Source organism: Sphaerodactylus townsendi, linkage group LG07 (assembly GCF_021028975.2).
Source record: "Sphaerodactylus townsendi isolate TG3544 linkage group LG07, MPM_Stown_v2.3, whole genome shotgun sequence".
Taxonomy (NCBI): domain Eukaryota; kingdom Metazoa; phylum Chordata; class Lepidosauria; order Squamata; family Sphaerodactylidae; genus Sphaerodactylus; species Sphaerodactylus townsendi.
The window spans coordinates 91,178,967-91,195,661 of NC_059431.1; the positions used below are offsets into that span (position 1 = coordinate 91,178,967).

The following is a 16,695-nucleotide window of genomic DNA, read 5'->3' on the forward strand; positions in this document are numbered from 1 at the left end:
AGAGCTGGGCAGGTAGTTCTAATCTGAGATCTCTGAAGTAACCCAACATGCGGTATGTGCTTACTCCAGAGTAATGTTGGGTTTGAGGTTTGTAAATGCCTACTGCGAAGTAGCGTTGGGTTTGCCCTGACCTTTGAGGAGTGGTTAGATAACGACTGCTGCCACCAGGCTCTGCCATTGCGTACTCCAAGGTAAATTAGGTCTGAACTGTCAGTGCCAGCCTGTGTTGGACCATCCCTGAATTATACTAAACAAACTACAAACCATAATACAACATTGTGAATCCAATCTGCTGTTGAAAAGGGAAAGAGGGGTTCTATTTGACCAGCCCAAAAGGTTATGCTGGGGATCACTGGACCTGCATGGACATCTGTGTGGGTTGCGGACTGTGATGAAGAGGAAATTTGCCACAGCAACGCGTGGCTGGATACCACTAGTGTAAAATGTATCTTCGTTAATACAATAAGGCAGGAGAACACAAAAACCAACTGTTTATGCAGTTGGTTGATGTAGATGAAAAAAAATACTCACAATACAAATTTTCTCATAAGAAGAAAAGCTATCAAAGATACCAGCTTAAACAGTGATTCAATAAACTGTGATTTAAACTGTGATTTAATAAACTGAAATAACTGATGTGATCATGGTAATAATACAAGGTCATATTTTCAGACTGTATGGCCAAATTGCTTAGCTTACTAATATTTCTTTCAATCTCTTCCCACCTGCCCGGAGACCATCAATTGTCTTTATTTTGTATCTGCTGATTCTTTAATAGTTTTTCTTCTGCCTTGATATGTATTTACTACTGCTTTATTTGTTAAGTTTTAATATTACATTGAAATGTTAAGCTGCTTCAATAATATTTTATTGAACATCAGTACATAAGCAAATGCACGTCTCCAGTAACACACCTACGTTTATCTTTGGAAAGCGACTCCCAAATACGCAAATTTTGGGGAACAAAATTGTTATTTGTATACACAATGGGGAATACTATAAAAGCCAGAAAACAGTGATGTGGCAAATGCACATCTAAAATTGCACTATGCTTTTATGAGAACTGACAGAGAAAGATGGATAATTCTTACTTTCTTCTGTAGTATCACTATGAAGCATATCCACACTACAGACATAAATAGTTATTTCCTCTTTTGATGGAACACTGGACATCATAGTCATGTCATAGAGAACTCTAAATGAAATATTTCTTTTAGCGTTCCCATGATTCTTTGGAGGAGATGTAGTAGTGCACTGCCGACCCAGCAGTGCCGTAGTAGAACGTTGGGACGCCAACGGACCTGCGGCCTTGCCGGTCGCATCGCACCCCCACTCCTCATCCCCCCATGAGTGCGGGTAGAAGTGAACTGTCACGAAGCTCAATCACAGGAGGCAGGGACAATGAAATCTTGCCCCCAGGTGAGGGATTAGGCTCAGGCGCGTCAAAATCCTCCGCCCGCGTAGCCAGATGAGATCATGCATCTGCATGATGATCTCTCGACCTCGCGCTCTCCCGGGGCTCCCCCCAGTCCTCCCTCCTACACGCCCCCGATAGAGTAGCAATAAAAGGTGGAGCGAACCGGCAGGCAGGGAGACTTCGCTAGGAACCACGGACCTCCGGTCCTCCGCTGCTGTGATCTCCACCAGATCGGCTATCTCCGCGTCTCGTCACCGTTCTGCAGCGGCCCGGCGTGGAGTGGGCTACAGAAGCTGGTGCCGAGAGCCACGGGAATCCTCGAACCCTCCCACCCTGCTCACCGTGGCCTGGGGAAGAGGCAGCGATACCGAAATCCGCTGGATCGGCGCGTCCAGGGACCACCGTTTCGGTACTCGCCTGTCCTCTGGATCGAAACATCCAGGGACACCAGCGTCCTAGGACGCTCTCTCGTCAGAAGCCGGAACACCGGTGAGTATGGGAGCTTACCAAAGCAGGGCTTATGACAAACGCGTTAGCCGAACTTCGAAAGCGTTAGCGAAATGCGGCAGGAGGTCCCCGTAAAGAGAGAAGGGCTCATGGGGTGGTTGAGGAAGTTGAGGCTCAATGTCCATGAAATTTACCCAGAGGACATTGAATCTGGGACCTAGGAAAACGCCAGGCACTCTTACGCTGGAGGCCGCAAAGCTGGCGCCGATGTCGCTGCTACTGGCGTGGAGACAATGTTTTGCTCGCCCATCAGCCTGCAGACCTCTGGCTCCTTACGCCTGAGCCGCCCTCCTTCCCGATCTTCACCTTCAATTTGACCCGGAATTTTCTCTATCCACTAAATTGGGCCTGTCCTCCTTCTGCCCTACGCTCCTTCACCCATTTCAAACTCTCCGGCTCCAGCCGCCTCTGCTGCTCCGTAGCTTCATTTTCCGAGCCACTGCACCTCCGTCAGAAGCATGCGTAATGGCCTTGGGTTTCAAAACTCTGCAGAGCGTATTAGCCACGATCTGCAGAAGAAGGAAACCCTGGCGGAAGGCGATGCCGATATTCTTGCATTGTACTTTATCCCGTTTGCAGATACTGGGGAGGATGGCATAGTTAGTGAGTTATGGTACGCCCTGAATTATAATATCCTTACGAGCTCCGCCAAAGCAATGCAGGGGCCAGCCGATCCGCTGCTTCGTAGAGAGGCATGCTGGAAGCCATCGCAAGGAACCACCTAATGGTTCCGGTTGACTGGAAACCACCTTTATGCTCCTGGGCCTGCAATTTGTGGTCTGGGAAAGTAAGGTTTACCAGCCAGCAATGGCTGTAAGAGCCAGCCACCTCTGGCGCCTACGCCGCTCAACTCACGGTGATGCTTTACCAATCCCAACGATCCAGTTGTATTGCTGCGATCGCCCTTCGATGCGCCTCTAGATTAAGCCTATAAAACGTTTATCAAGAGTCCCAATGCAGTAGCCAACCCAGAGTTCTCCTCCATCCGGCCCAAAACCCCCCAAGAGCCCTATGCTGGGTGCATGGAACGGGCTCCAGGAAAATGCTCCAAGAGGCAGAGTAGATGGCGAGGAGGCCCAAAGGCGGCGATATATGCGCCTGCATAGGGCAGCTTCCATGGAGTGCAGCAGGGCAATCGGGCCTAGAGCAAAAAATCCTGAACTGGCGACATGCTTAAGGCTTGCCAGGACATTGGATCCTCCAGCCCGCAAAGCTAGCCTCGCTGCTCTCCACCGGCGGGAGACGATGCAGGATGACTGCCTTTCGTGAACCGGACACTTCGAAGTGTAGGCAGCCAATGGAGGGCCACCACAACCCGATGGAGGAGGTCCTCCCCAGGAGGCCACCAAAACCGGTGCCCGCGTTGCCAGAAGGGCTTCCATTGGAGAAAGCGACTTGCCCGATGAAGCGGAAAGGCGTCTGAAAGCCAGGACCAGGAGGAGAGTACTAGAGCAGACCCGAAGCGCCGGGCCCTGCCGAAACCACCCCCCCTCTGCGTGGCATCACAAACAGCATGCGCAGCCCATCTCGCTGAAGTTCCCCGGGGTTCTTGTAAACACTGGCAATTATGACCAGGCCATCCCTACGGGACAATTGGGCTAAGATGCTGCCAAAGGCCTCTGCAGCTGAACAGGGACTGTTCATGCGTCCCGGAGTGATGTCGACTCCGCGCGCAGGACCATCCCGCACTCCAGGTCTGGACCGACATCCCACAGGGCTGCTTGGCGGGAATTGACTCGCTCAGCGCGATTCTCTTACATCGCTTATAGCTGCCGATTAATAAAGACTCAGGCCCCAGCAGCTAACATAGAGCAGCCTACACCACCGTCGCGGTGGGGCGCTTATCCAGGAGCTCCGTCCATATCTGGAGGCTACGCCGCAGAAGGATCGCAAGTTCAAAAGGGCCTGAGTGGACTGGCTGATGTTACCGTCATCAGAGCAGCGGAGTAAAAGCGACCAGTGGCGGCGAGGCTACGCGCACATCTGGGGAGTAGGGGAGACAAACCGCGAAGACGGAGCATCCGCCAGCTCCGCAGTCAACAGGACTTGGCGGCGAAAGCTCACAGTCCATACATCGTTCTAGACATCCATGTCAATCTCTGGGAAGAGACCTCATGAGTCCAGGTTAAAGCGACTCTGGTCTGGGATAGGTAAAGGCAAAATCCGCGGATCATTGATTCCAATGAAATTGCCTCGAAATTGCCTCCTAATTTCCACAGAAACTGTGTTTCCTCTCCTCCTCTTTTCGGCCTGTTCTTCGACCAGTAAAGTGGGAGGGCCAATTAGCTGACTGGCCTCCTGGATTGAAAATCTAGGCCCATCCTGATACCGTAGCACTGTCAGGACGGGCCCAGTTTAAAAGGGGCTGCCGCCAAATTTATCGCCTAATACCCAAACCCGTTTGGGTTATGGCTGCCGAAGCGCCTGGCAACTTTATCAATTACCATGTGCAAAGGCCAGGCTCCGGCCGAAACCGCCCTTAAGGGCGGTCGTGAGCGGCTGCCAGTTCCAGATAATTCAATCCACAAAATTTTAGCACCATCAACTACCATTAGCCGCCGAAGGTCGCGGTAAGTGCAGCTCCTTGCGAAAGAAACCCCCCTTCCTTTTCCTCCTTTGGTAATGCGAGATTTGCCTCTAATTGCCTGATTGCTTCATTCGGATGCACCCATCCCCCAAAAGGTGCTTCCCAAAGCCCATGTTGCTGGTCGCTATGCATACCCACAATCCCCCCAGGACTAGCCTGTTCCCTCCCGTCGAGGCTCGGACCCTACCATGGCGCACCCTGATGGCCAGCTCTGAAGCCAGATTCCCGCTAAGTCACCTGCCTCCTGCCCCTCCCTGCCAGAGCAACTTCAAAGAGAGGTGTGGCATTTGGGAGGGAGTTGCATTAAAGCAACCTTCACCCAGGCTATAAAACAAGCCTTCTTCCTTCCCATATTAAATCTAAGCACTAACTTTCGTCCCAATCTCCTTCATCGGCTCTAGAGCCCCAGGCCGCAAAGCCAGGACCAATTACGTAACCTAGAGGTGTGTGTTTCAGTCCCTCTTCCTACAGGTTCCGTGGACTCGATTAAGCAAGGCCAACCCAGCCTACTGGAATGGGGCAGGAGGCTCCAACCCCTATCCCGGAGATGGGCATCTCCTAGAGATCCATGCTTGATCCAGCAGGAGCCTTGCGTCGCCAAGCCCAAGGAGCCAGATGACCTGGGAGGCGTCAAAGGCTGACCACCAGCCAGGCCCTAGCAGCTGCTCATGCAGCAAGACCACCCGAGACACCGAGAACCTCTGTGCAGCCCTCTTGCGATCGTCACCACCCAGCTCAGGCACCATCCAGCACGCACTGCTCTGCCCAGCTGCCGATGGCGATGCGGCCCACCTAGGCTTCACCAGACCAGCATCTGGGAGCAGTTTGCTTGCGCTGCCAGCGTCTCATCTTTCTGCCTGGAGCTGAGTACCTGGGAATTCCGGAGCCTGCTAAGCTCCTGCCTGCTCCCGATCTGCAAAGCACCGGAGACTTCTGGCGGAGTCTGGGGCTGAGCCCTTCATGAATGCCACAAATCCATCAGATATTCCCTGCATAGAAGGCCCGGCCCCAAGGACCCGTCGTCAAACCCTTAGGCTGGCGCTCCTTTCCCTTGTCACCCAAGGCGGTGGCTAACCCGCAGGAGTCCAACACCTGCGCCCATCACGCGCAGCAGGCGAGGAACCGGCCGGGCCGATTAAATGGCCTGCGGCCAGTTGGAGCTGCACACACATGGAGGACATTCCCGTGTTGCGGGAGCATCCTGCTCCCCAGGGGCTAGTTCTGGACCTCGCCGGGGAGAGGGCGTTAACTACATTCCGCCCGACTCCCTGCGGAGCTCTTTGCTGCTGTTCGCCTCACCACCATTGTCCTGCAGGCTCACCCGGGAGCCGGGGCCTTGCCGCCCGCCCGGCTCCGCTCTGCGCTGACCCACTCCTAGCCGGAGCGAGTAGCCCTCTCGAGCGAGGTTAGTCTCCCTCGCCTTCCTGGTGAGTCGGACTGCTTCCTGAGAATGCTAAGACTATTGGCGGCTGGCCTGCTGTGCCCATGCAGTCATCAACTCTACCTCCACGCTCTAGATGCCTGGCCTCGAGCAGCTTAGGAACTTAATCAAGCGACGCTAGACAATCGTGCGGCTATTGATTATTTGTTGTTGGTACATCCCACCAAAGGTTGTGAGAATCACATAGCCATGTGTTGTTTAATCTTTCTGATAATTCCCAGTTGATCCACATGAAGTGCGTAGGCTACAAGAAGTTGTATCTAATCTGAAGTATGATGTTTGCCCCATTGGTGAATTATTCTGGAGCTGGCTGCGGGAGGATGGTTGAGTGCTATTGTACAGCTCTGCATTGGTTTAATTGTGTGCGCTTGTTGCCGGATCTTGTTTGCGTTCAATCAAATTATCTAATATTGCCTGTAGCGTGTGCTTAAAGGGACCCTGGCATTTCCCATACCCGCAGCAAAGTTCTAATGTTGCACAAGCGGCTTGATCCAACCCGGCCAAGCGGCCGGAGGAGACAAAGCGTCCCTTCGTCAGCCCTTAAGCGTTTGGCCCCGTTTTCAAAATGTAAAAGGAGGAGATGCTTAGTGAATTGCACTGCCGGCCCAGCAGTGCATGCGAAGTAAACGTTGGGGCGTAGCGGACCTGCTGACCTTGCGTGCGCCAGCACCCTCCTCATCCCCATGGAGTCCGCAGGTAAGTAGACATCACAGCTCAATCACGAGGCAGGACAATGGTCTTGCCCCAGGTGAGGATTAAAATCCAGGCAATGCGCTCCTCTCCATGCGTAGCCAGATGAGATCCGCATCACGCAGTGATCCTCCCGACCTCCAGCTCTCCCGGACTCCCCAGTCCTCCCTCCACCGATAGGTAACAATAAAGGTGCAGGAACGGCGGGCGGGGCCTAAGCTGGAACCGCGGACCTCGGTCTCCGCTGCTGGCGATCATCCACCAGATGTGTTATCTCCGGCGTCTAAATCCTCGTTCTTACGGCCGCGTGGGTCGACCCTACAGGAATCACTGGCTTTTTTTCGAAATGGCCGCCGTGAACTGTATAGATATTGTCATGCGGTTTTGCACATTTTACGGAACAAAGGGCACAAAGCTGGCGCTGATGAACCAAAAAAAATATTCAAGCAGGGAGAAAGCAATGGCAGATTTTGGTGAGCAGCGGCTACATTCCCCCTCCCCCCAATTATCCCAGAGGGAGAAAAAAAACAAACATCATCATTTTTTTAATAGACTTTACCAACATAATATTATTTCAAATCCACTTGCAGATATTCTTTAGCAGATATCGTGTAATGTTTTCTCCTGGTTGCCTAACATTTAGGGACCTTTGAAACTCATGTTTAAATACAAGGCAGAACCGGTTATTCCGGAAATAGGTGATTATAAGTAGCCAGTTGCTATATTAATGCTGTAAGGCTTTCCGGCGGATTCAGCTGGTTCTGGTGGGTTTTCGGAACATTAATGGCGCATTAGTCTTTAGTAGATTTGTTCCCTAGCGTTTTAGCCTGCATCTGTGGCTGGCCTCTTCAAGTGTATTACAGGAAAGTCTGGCTTTCACATATTATCTATTTCACGCTTGTATCACAGTGTAGAACAGACTTTTCTCATGATACACCTCTGAATCTCAACCACAGACCTCTGAAAGCCAACGATAAAGGTAAATCCACCAGACTCTGGCTAATGAAATACCAGAATAAGCAATTAATATTAACTTATTTAGATCCACCACTGGTTGAGAGGCATCATTTCCTTAGCTCCGTAACTTTACATGGCCCATGTTCATTCTTGTCAAGTGATTTTTCAGTAATAGGACTGTAAGTACCTTCATTCTGCTCGCAATCCCAGTCAGCCCTGGTCACTAGAACAACACTGCTAGCATGGGTCCAAGTCAGCTAAAGGCAGGAACAGTAGTTATATTTACACTTTTTGAAATCCACGCAGTGCAAAGAGTAGCTTCCAAATCTTTTTTTTCCTTATTCGGTATTACATTGCTACACAAAAGACAGTTCAATATTATATCTACTTGACAGGTGAAGGGCAAAGGTTAAAAATGTTTTCCTAAGGGAGCAGATCTATGATTTGAAATTACTTATCCCAGTTTCAAATCCATTATTATTTTCAAGCCAGGGCAATTCCTTACACCTGTGAGTCACAACTGGCAAATAAAGATGCTGGGGTTAGAAGAATAATTCCTGAAGTGCTTTTATATGTTCTTCATGCACATACAAAGTACTCCTATGTAACCAGTGCCAATAACATTTTCTATAGATCTCCTAATATGAGAAGCAGTCCTTAATTGTCTAGCATCAACCCCACACCAAGCAGGCCCTTATTCTTCTCTACTGGGAGGAGAGTAATTTTTCATTTTTCAGGTGTTGTGTTCAGGAGTTTTAACTTTTCTTCAATCTATTCCTTTTTTAATGTCTTTACTCCTCACACCTCCTTCTTCATAGAGGTACATTTTTTTCCAAAGCTAGGGTTCTCCTCCCCACTATCTGTAACATTTTTTGTGACATCGTGTTTTTTTAAAATACTGCCAGCAGCTTTTTTAAAGACAAAGAGCCAAAGCTCTAGGAATACAAACAAAGCAAACACTACTGCCTAAGCAAAGTGGAAACATTTGTATGTGAAATATAGAGAATTTGCACATTCAGGCACAAATGAACGTTTCAAGTTCAAACTGAAATGTACACTAACGTTCATTCCAAATGGGAACAAAGATTGGCAGAAGAGGAAAATATGAGTGCCCAGTGCCCTCTCTCTCTCTTGAACCCAGTCCTCAAGGAGAAAAGTTAGTGCATGAATTTAGGATACCAACTTGCGTTTGCGGCTTGATCCCCAATTCAAGTCATTTTTCAAAGACGTAAGCTACACACAAAGCAATTATCTCCTTTGCACATTGAAAAGGAAATCTGATGGGCAAACTTGGGAGAGTCCACATTGCAAGAACAGCAGAATTTGTTTCCAAGGAAAAAAAAAAGGAAGGGAGAGAAAATGGCTTACATGCAAACTACTACAATTATGCCCCGAGCCTTAAACACACAGAGATAAAACAGGCTACCATATCAGACCCTATCACAGAGCTGTTTTCATGAAGACTGGGGAACTCAGCGGGGCATCTGAAATCAGGAACCTAACCTGTCATAAATCCCAGCATCTCTGGCCAGAACTGGTTTCCAAAGGGAAATAGAATCCCCTCTCCTTGACAGGTCATTTCCAGACCCAGAGGGGCGCCCCCCAAAAGCAAAAAGGACCCCACGGCAGGTGGGGCCAGTCAGAATCACTCACCCGCACCAGTTGAAAACCAACAGCGCGAGAGGAAAGCAGGCGCCTTCGGGCGAGCGCCCTCCTCCCAGCGGTGCCCTCCGCGCCTTCTCCCCTTGTGCGCACGCGCAGCCGCTCTCCCTCCCGACCACACCGAGGCACCCGTTAACGCTCTGAGTACCCCTCCTGGCTCTCAACATTCGGCAGAGGCTCCACCCATTGCGCCTGCGCGTTCTCCGAGTAGTTGCTCTTCGGGAGATGTACGCGTGCGCGCTTCGGAAAGGTGAAAACCTGACGGCTGTGCCTTGGTGAGGGCCAGAGAGGGGAAAGCTGCCAGTTCTCGTTCATGGCTGTCATTCCGATACGAGTTAAACATAAAAGACAATGCTGGGCCGGGGGGAGCCACCTCATATACATATAGATAAGTCTCCCATTTCCGAAACCCTTTTTTTTTTTTGCTCGACTTGGTGACTTCTTGAAGAAAACAAAATAGGGATCCAAAAATAGGGATACTGAATTTTTGCGTATTATCACTGTGTTATAACGGTCTGATTACTGACATGCACTATAGTAAACGGGAGCCTTCCTTTCTGCATGTTTTTTAACAAGTGTTCGCGTTTATTTCTGTCCTCCTTCCCCTTACATGGAGGAGTCCGAGGTGGGTAATGGGACACGGAAGTCATGGGAGAAAACTGAGGAGACCATTTCTCTTTCGCTCCGCCTTTTGGATGTTTACTAGGCAAACGTGCGCGTAATACGCAGGCGTGTTCTTTCCGCTGGTTGGCGGTCTGGAAGACTTGATTTAGAATTTTTAACATATAAGAAAATCCCTGGAGTTTTTTGAAAGTATTATGTCTGTTTTATATGTTGTTATTGAATGATGGAAATATTATTTATTTTGCTTTTTTTAAATGAGTGAAGAAATGTTTTGATGTTTATATTCGAGCTCCTATCTGAGTGGAAAGGCAGCCTAGAAATGTTTCAAATAAACAGATAACGTTACTGTTTACAAATTACTAGAGCGACAAAATCTTGTTTAAAAATTATAATATTTAGCAGTATCTTAAGCTTGAGTTAGCCATTGGCAGGGATAAAATGGAGCTAAGCTTTTTTGTGATTCTGTCCACCTAAAGTGAAACCTAAATACAACTTCAACAAGAAACCTAAAGACAACTTCAACAAGAAAGAAGAGACTCTGATAATTAACAAAGCTTGGCTGCCAGTACTTAAAACACCAGAATAAAAGGCCAAGGGCCTGATAAGTTAATGGACAATGGACTCCACCCAGACACAGAATTTGCATTCACCAATACTACTGCTGCTGCAGGGATCTGATGCAAACCTAAATATAAATGGACTGATCAACCCCACCTGCAATACAATGCACTCAATCACACATTTGCATAACACAGTTCCACCCAAATTGGCTCCCACCTGATTGAAACTCCCCACCCTGGGACATGGACAATATACATCCCACTAAACATTCACTTCTCACTAAACACAGTGTCTAGATAGACAGACTTCTCTCTGCGATGCACCTCTGAAGATGCCAGCCACAGATGCAGGGTGGGGAATGTTAGAACAAGATCCTACCAGAACTACAGCCACACAGCCCTGGAAAACCCACCACAACCAGTTGAATCCACGAGCTGTAGAAAGCCTTCGTTAATTACAAAGAAAAAGGAAGCTTAAGCTGAAACAGAGCAGTATCCACAGTTCAGAGACAAAGCAACTCCTGAATAACCACTTTCGCTTAGTTATTATGCAGTTTCCATCCCTGAACTTGGGAAACAGAGGAAGTTGTACATGAATGAGGGACAAAAATGAATGGGAAAGTACTTGCTTATGAGAAATAGCTCACGCTGACATTTTTTTGATCAGCCATGTAGCCATGCCTTCAGCGGCGATTTATTTCTAACCTATCCTTCCCACCAAAAAACTTCATGGTCAACCTCCATGATGCTAGAGTGAGGCTGAAATATTATGACAGGCCGTAAAGGTCACCTACAAGTTCTGTGGCCAGCCTGAGGCGGTCTGTTTGTCTGGAAAAAAATTACAAGGCACTTCCCAAAGAGACCTGCATGCACATAGCTTATAATGAAAGCAATAAATCAAAGCAATTAAAGCATGGCCATTAAAAGCAAAGACATAAAAACAAACGAGGAGATGAAAACAGTGCAACATATATCAAGTGACCTACATTATATAGATAAAACAATTAGGCCGGAAAAGGACTGGCAAAAGGCTGCTAAAAGAGGTAAAAAAAAAATCTTTTTTAGTTAAAACCCTGGGTAAAAAACAGTATTTTAGCCTGGTGCTTAAAGGAAAGGAAGGCTGGCAACTGGGTGAGCCTCACAGGGAGGGCGTTTCAAAGGCGAGGTACAAGCACCGAAAAAACCCACCCACCTTACTTCTCAGGGGTCAGAAAGCAGGGCTTCTAGGTCAAACTCCCAACACACTATCCACATAGCACACCTGTTTCTTGTTATTAGATCTGAAAACATTATCAGATGTATATTGCCATATAATTAAAAACAGCTTTATCTTCTGATTTATTTAAAAAAGGAACCTGAAACTTTTTGCCAACCTATCAGTAAAAGCCCAAAGAACCTCAGTCTGCTCTAGGTCCTCTTTTGTTCAGGAGAAGTGAAACTCAGTTGAGGAAACATAACTGAGGTGAAACCAAAATAGAGACTGGGATTTGTTTAAATTTATTAACTAAGTGAAAATTCTACTGTATAACTATTCCCAAAACAAAAATTGAGGAAAAGTTTTTAGTAGGACAAAATAAAGGCATACCAGTGTGCAAACTTTTGTCTTCTCCAGAATTCTTCATCAGACTTTTATGCAGTTTATGCAGCTTTTAAGAACCTGGAAAACACCTGTGTTGCAGAGGATAGCCTCTGCAATGGAGAAAGAGGTTATCAAACAGAAGCAAGGCTCAGGATCCAAGCCCTTTCAAGCTTGTTGCTGGAGTCCAAGTAGCTCCCAGAGCAGAGTCCCATTCAGAAAGTGTATCCTTTTCTTTTTCTGTTACTATGTATTTGAGTCTTCTTTCTAAGCCCACGATAAAATGCTTGGAGCAGAGGAGAAACAAACTCAGCTAGATGTTCTTCAGCTGCTACTAGTCAGCTAGCAGGATCTTCCTTACTTCTTCCTCTTCCTGTTTCAGCCATAGTCATCAGTCATCTCCACAAATAAACACAATGAATTTTATCCTATAAAATAAAATGCCAAGTAGAATTTCAGACTGCTTCCCCTCAATGAACTGCTGCTGACTTGTCTCACACTTGGAATTTAGCAGACATTGTCCAAGCGTTTTAGGTTTGGAACATGGCATCGAGGTTAGTTGTAAGGACCGTGTGGCTCGAGCCATATTAGATGCACTGTTCTTGTTGCAGAGCCACTTGATGCCTGTGTGAGACCAAAATTATCCATATTAAGCTAGACAACTGGGCATGTTACAGGGCACCTAGTACAACATATACCTGATAGAGGAGCAGTGGAGTTCTTGTGATGAACTTTGCATAAAATCATTATCCTAAAGATAGCTTTAGCAGATGTAATAAAATTACTCTGAAGCCAAGAAATCCCATCATTGTGACTCATAAATAGTTCACGGTTCTCTTGGCATCCTAATGTATTCACATCAAGAAATATGATAAACATTCAGCAAGGGTCCTTTTTTTTAACAGAAGCATCAGAGCCATGATTTATGAGTAGCAGGCCACCATGTTCGTACAGACTTTAATTAGATGCATTTAGTTGCTTGAGTCCCTTAGTGAGAAACAGTACATGGCATATAAATTTGCTCACTTTGGAGGCTTGACTATTTCTTCATGAATTATGACACCTCTTCCCAGCAGATTTTTTTCAGAGGTGATAGTTGCTAGCTAGGATCTATAAAATTGTATACCCTCTAAATGTGATGTTGTGGGCCTCCTTAGGCAGTGTGAAATTAGGCATCATGAGTCATTCTTATTTGTATCCTTCTGAACAACTCTTTTATTGTGTCTTACAGGTATTTATTTATCAGAGAATGCACTCTACAAGAGAAACTGGCCCTCTAGACATATCTATTTCCACCGGAAGGCGGGGAATCAAACTTAGTTCTCCAGTTTAGAGTCTACGCTCTTAACAGCTATTTCCACACTGGCTAAAAGGTCAGACTACTTATAATTTTTTTAACATGTAGGGTCTAGGTTCCACCAGCCTGAGGTTCGATGTTATATGGGTTTCCCTGATCCAACTCACATTCCTTCAGACACACTCCGCGTCTCGTCTCGTTCTTACGCTGACCGCGTGGGTCGACTACAGGAATCACTGGCACTAAAAGTAATGCTCGTAACTGTATAGATATTGTCATGGGGTTTGCACACATTTTTACAGAACAAAGGAGCCTAGCTAGCACTGACAGACCAAAAAATATTCAAGCAGGGAGAAAGCAATGGCAGATTTTGGTGAGCAGCGGCTACATTCCCCCTCCCCCCAATTATCCCAGAGGGAGAAAAAAAACAAACATCATCATTTTTTTAATAGACTTTACCAGCATAATATTATTTCAAATCCACTTACACAGATATTCTTTTGACTTTCTTAGATATGCGTGTGTGTTTTCTCCCTGGTTGCCTAACATTTAGGGACCTTTTAAAACTCATGTTTAAATACAAGGCAGAACCGGTTGTTAAAATGGTGATTGTAAACAACCAGTTGCTATGTACTGTGGAAGGCTTTCACGGCCGGATTCAACTGGTTCTGGTGGGTTTTCCGGGCTGTGTGGCCGTGGTCTGGTAGATTTTGTTCCTAACGTTTCGCCTGCATCTGTGGCTGGCCTCTTCAGAGGTGTATTACAGAGAAAAGTCTGTTTCACACTGTGTCTGTTTCACACGCTGTATCACAGTGTGAAACAGACTTTTCTCTGTGATACACCTCTGAAGATCTCAACCACAGACAAAATCCTGACCACAAGCTTCCACAAGAATAACTGGTCGATAACTTATTTGAATCCCACCACTGGTTGAGAGGCATCATTTCCTTAGCTCCGTAACTTTACATGGCCCATGTTCATTCTTGTCAAGTGATTTTTCAGTAATAGGACTGTAAGTACCTTCATTCTGCTCGCAATCCCAGTCAGCCCTGGTCACTAGAACAACACTGCTAGCATGGGTCCAAGTCAGCTAAAGGCAGGAACAGTAGTTATATTTACACTTTTTGAAATCACAATGCAAAATGCTTCCAAATCTTTTCCTTATTCGGTATTACATTGCTACACAAAAGACAGTTCAATATTATATCTACTTGACAGGTGAAGGGCAAAGGTTAAAAATGTTTTCCTAAGGGAGCAGATCTATGATTTGAAATTACTTATCCCAGTTTCAAATCCATTATTATTTTCAAGCCAGGGCAATTCCTTACACCTGTGAGTCACAACTGGCAAATAAAGATGCTGGGGTTAGAAGAATAATTCCTGAAGTGCTTTTATATGTTCTTCATGCACATACAAAGTACTCATATGTAACCAGTGCCAATAACATTTTCTATAGATCTCCTAATATGAGAAGCAGTCCTTAATTGTCTAGCATCAACCCCACACCAAGCAGGCCCTTATTCTTCTCTACTGGGAGGAGAGTAATTTTTCATTTTTTAAAATTGTTGTGTTCAGGTTTTAATTTTCTTCAATCTATTCCTTTTTAATGTCTTCTCCTCCCTCCTTCTTCATGGGTACATTTTTAAATAGGGTTCTCCCTCCCCCCACTATCTGTAACATTTTTAATGACATCGTGTTTTTAAAATACTGCCAGCAGCTTTTAAAACAAGAGCCAAAGCTCAGAATACAAACAAGCAAACACTACTGCCTAAGCAAAGTGAAACATTTGCGCTGTGAAATATGAAATTTGCACATTCAGGCACAAATGAACGTTTCAAGTTCAAACACCAAACCAACACTAACGTTCATTCCAAATGGGGGCAAGGTGGCAGAAGAGGAAAAATATAGTGCCCAGTGCCCTCTCTCTCTTGAACCCAGTCCTCAAGGAGAAAAGTTAGTGCATGAATTTAGGATACCAACTTGCGTTTGCGGCTTGATCCCCAATTCAAGTCATTTTTCAAAGACGTAAGCTACACACAAAGCAATTATCTCCTTTGCACATTGAAAAGGAAATCTGATGGGCAAACTTGGGAGAGTCCACATTGCAAGAACAGCAGAATTTGTTTCCAAGGAAAAAAAGGAAGGGAGAAAATGGCTACATAAACTACTACAGTATGCCCCGAGCCTTAAACACAGAGATAAAACGGGCTACATATCAGACCCTATCACAGAGCTGTTTTCATAAAGACTGGGAACTCAGCGAGGCCTCTGAAATCAGAACCTAACCTGTCATCCAGCATCTCTGACCAGAACTGGTTTCCAAAGGGAAGCTAAAGGGAATCCCCCCCCCCCTCTCCTTGACAGGTCATTCAGCCCAGAGGCGCCCCCAAAAGCAAGGACCCCACGGCAGGTGGGGCAGTCGAAGTCACTCACCCGCACGGGTTAACCAACAGCGCGAAGGAAAACACGAGCGCCTTCGGGAAGGCGCCCTCCTCCCAGCGGTGCCTCCCACCCTTCTCCCTTGTGCGCACGCGCAGCCGCTCTCGCTCCGACCACACCGAGAACACCGGTTAACGCTCTGGTACCCCCTCCTGGCTCTCAACATTCGGCAGAGGCTCCACCCATTGCGCCTGCGCGTTCTCCGAGTAGTTGCTCTTCGGGAGATGTACGCGTGCGCGCTTCGGAAAGGTGAAAACCTGACGGCTGTGCCTTGGTGAGGGCCAGAGAGGGGAAAGCTGCCAGTTCTCGTTCATGGCTGTCATTCCGATACGAGTTAAACATAAAAGACAATGCTGGGCCGGGGGGAGCCACCTCATATACATATAGATAAGTCTCCCATTTCCGAAACCCTTTTTTTTTTTTGCTCGACTTGGTGACTTCTTGAAGAAAACAAAATAGGGATACTGAATTTTTGCGTATTATCACTGTGTTATAACGGTCTGATTACTGACATGCACTATAGTAAACGGGAGCCTTCCTTTCTGCATGTTTTTTAACAAGTGTTCGCGTTTATTTCTGTCCTCCTTCCCCTTACATGGAGGAGTCCGAGGTGGGTAATGGGACACGGAAGTCATGGGAGAAAACTGAGGAGACCATTTCTCTTTCGCTCCGCCTTTTGGATGTTTACTAGGCAAACGTGCGCGTAATACGCAGGCGTGTTCTTTCCGCTGGTTGGCGGTCTGGAAGACTTGATTTAGAATTTTTAACATATAAGAAAATCCCCTGGGTTTTTTAGTATTATGTCTGTTTATATGTTGTTATTGAATGATGGAAATATTATTTATTTTGCTTTTTAAATAGTGAAATGTTTTGATGTTTGCTATTCAGCTCCTATCTGAGTGGAAAGGCAGCCTAGAAATGTTTCAAATAAACAGATA

General features: G+C 46.7%; 1 protein-coding gene across 4 annotated transcripts in view; it reads right to left on the bottom strand.

Moving 5' to 3' along the window:
- C9orf72 (C9orf72-SMCR8 complex subunit) overlaps nucleotides 1-15,904 on the bottom strand; it is a 34,207-nt gene extending 18,303 nt beyond the window's left edge. Inside the window, exon 1 of one of the 4 annotated variants that reach the window (XM_048503567.1) lies at nucleotides 15,750-15,895. The gene's annotated coding sequence lies outside the window, so the exon portion shown is untranslated. Of the gene's footprint in view, nucleotides 1-7,786; nucleotides 7,858-9,252; nucleotides 9,264-15,749 lie in introns of those variants that run through there. The other 3 variants (XM_048503569.1, XM_048503568.1, XM_048503571.1) reach the window with 3 other exon arrangements.
- Between the last annotated feature and the right edge of the window lie 791 nt (nucleotides 15,905-16,695).